Consider the following 2,500-nt stretch of genomic DNA (forward strand, 5'->3'; position numbering starts at 1 on the left):
TGGCCGGCATCTTTTATGCTTCCAAGATAATTTCAACACGCCATGATGATACTGAATGTCTGACAATGCTTCCTGATAATGCTTGCTTCCTCAGCGTCATCAGTGCTAAACCAATGCTAGCTACGCTTAGGCACCAACCGCACGTCTAACAAGGATAGACTAGCGTACCATAGTAGTATCACAAAAAGCAACACATGCCACTTTAACGCCTATCGTTTCCCAATCATCAGCACAAATCAAATGCTGGCTAGCACCAGTAGCACGTCAAACATAGATCAGCAAGCACATCATCATCGAATTGCCACACAAACAGCACCATCCCAAACTTCCAAAGCTAGACCACAACCCTGGATCGGTGTCGCAGAGACCTAACGAGGCATCCCCACACCACGCCAAGGCCCCCACTCGGAGGGGTATTATGCCACCGACTAGGAATCAAGCAACAGTCACCCAAGCTCGCGCTCAAAGGCAGTCTGGCACCTTCATCCCTTGCCATGCTCACCCACTGCTCCCCCCCTATATATACATATTGCACAAGGAGCTTGGTGACAGCAACACCCATTGCTTTCCCTGAGGATGTATATTTCTTAGTATGCGCACGGCGTCGAGGCACAGGTGAAGCCAACGGCGCTAGTTTCTGCGCCCTATGTCGAGGAAAATCAAGGCAACGGGCTAGTGTATGGGCACAACGTCGAGGAGACTCAAGGAGATGGGGCTATTTTTCAGGTCACCGTTCGAGAAATCAAGGCAACGTGTTGGGGGGGATGGCCTCTTTCATGGGTCGTGGGGCTTGGCTTGGCTTGCCTCGTGTGTGCTCGATACAGCCTCACGATTCTTATTTGCCCATCAACCATGCCGGGCACCTATGAGAATGAGACCCCATGGTACCCCCTATATATACATATTGCACAAAGAGCTTGGTGACAGGAACAGACATTGATTTCCCTGATGATGCATAATTTTTGGACACACACGACTTGGGGGCGAGGGGACACGGGAGTGGGGCGCCAATGGGGGGCGTTTTGGCCCCATTTTCGTCAAGAGCGGGCGTCTTGGCCATGCCTCGAGCGTGCCAGCCTCGAGAGCCTTGGGCGCTGGACATCCTTGGGGCGCCAATGGGCAGCAGTCCCATGGTTCCCCTATATATACATATTGCACAAAGAGCTTGGTGACAGGAACAGATATTGATTTGCCCAGGGATGCATAATTGTGCGAAATCGTCCATAACTCGCTCGAATTAATTCGGATTGACACAAAATTTTGTAGGGATGCTTTTTATTATAAATGAAAAGCTTTGAAATGAAAAAAAAAAACAAAATGTCATGTTTGAGGCGTAAATGTTTGTGTCCTATCCTTGGTCACGCCTTGAAGCGTTGGTTCCCTACTTGTTGGAATGTCGCTCAAATCAAGTAGGAATGCCATTGAAACATTGTGTGGGTCATTGTTAACATAGACGAATGGACTTGAAATGAAAATATATCATATTTGGGTTTTTGTCCCTGTCGCCTGGTGATAGGCAGGCAGATAAGGCTTTTAGGTATTCATAGGTGGCTTAGATGAACTCGAAAGAACACGAGTTGATCGGATTGGAACTCATATATTCAATTTACTATGTACTAAGTAGGAACTACACTTTGCTCCCTTCATCGTTTGACTTGCTTAGAAATCTGCTCATGGTTTGTCAAGGCCCCTTGTTCCTTAGACCGATGAGGATGGGATTGGGTTGCTCATGGGCATGTGTGTGGCAAGATGCCTTGTTCCATTGGTCGTTCATGGGTGTTCGTGTACGAAGTAAACTTGTTCCCTTGGTCGTTCATGGGGTTGTGTGTGGGAAGAAGCCTTCTTCACTTGGTCGTTCATGTGTGTTTGTTTGGGAGGTAGCCTTGTTCCCTTGGTCGTTCATGGGAATGTGTGTGGCAATACGCATTGTTCCTTGGTCGTTCATACCCTTGTTCCCTTGGTCGTTCATGGGTCTGTGTGTGGGAAGAGGCGTTGTTCACTTGGGTAGCCTGCTTGCCTTGCCAGCCCCATATGCATTGTTCCCTTGGTCGTTAGTGGATGGGTTTGTGTGTGGCATGGTGCCTTGTTCCCTTGTGTGGCCTGACTGCTTGGCTTGACATGACCTAGCCTTGCCAGCCTCACATCCATTGTTCACTTGGTCGTTCATGGGCATGTGTGTGGCAAGGTGCCTTGTTCCCTTGGTCGTTCATGGGGTTGTGTGTGGGAAGAAGCCTTGTTCCCTTGGTCGTTCATGTGTGTTTGTTTGGGAGGTAGCCTTGTTCCCTTGGTCGTTCATGGGAATGTGTGTGGCAATACGCATTGTTCCTTGGTCGTTCATACCCTTGTTCCCTTGGTCGTTCATGGGTCTGTGTGTGGGAAGAGGCGTTGTTCCCTTGGTCGTTCGTTCATGGGTTTGTGTGTGGCAAGGTGCCTTGTTCCCTTGTGTAGCCTGACTGCTTGGCTTGACATGACCTAGCCTTGCCAGCCTCACATCAATTGT

Source organism: Lactuca saligna, unplaced genomic scaffold (genome assembly GCF_052625555.1).
Source record: "Lactuca saligna cultivar CGN05327 unplaced genomic scaffold, ASM5262555v1 scaffold_269, whole genome shotgun sequence".
Classification (NCBI taxonomy): domain Eukaryota; kingdom Viridiplantae; phylum Streptophyta; class Magnoliopsida; order Asterales; family Asteraceae; genus Lactuca; species Lactuca saligna.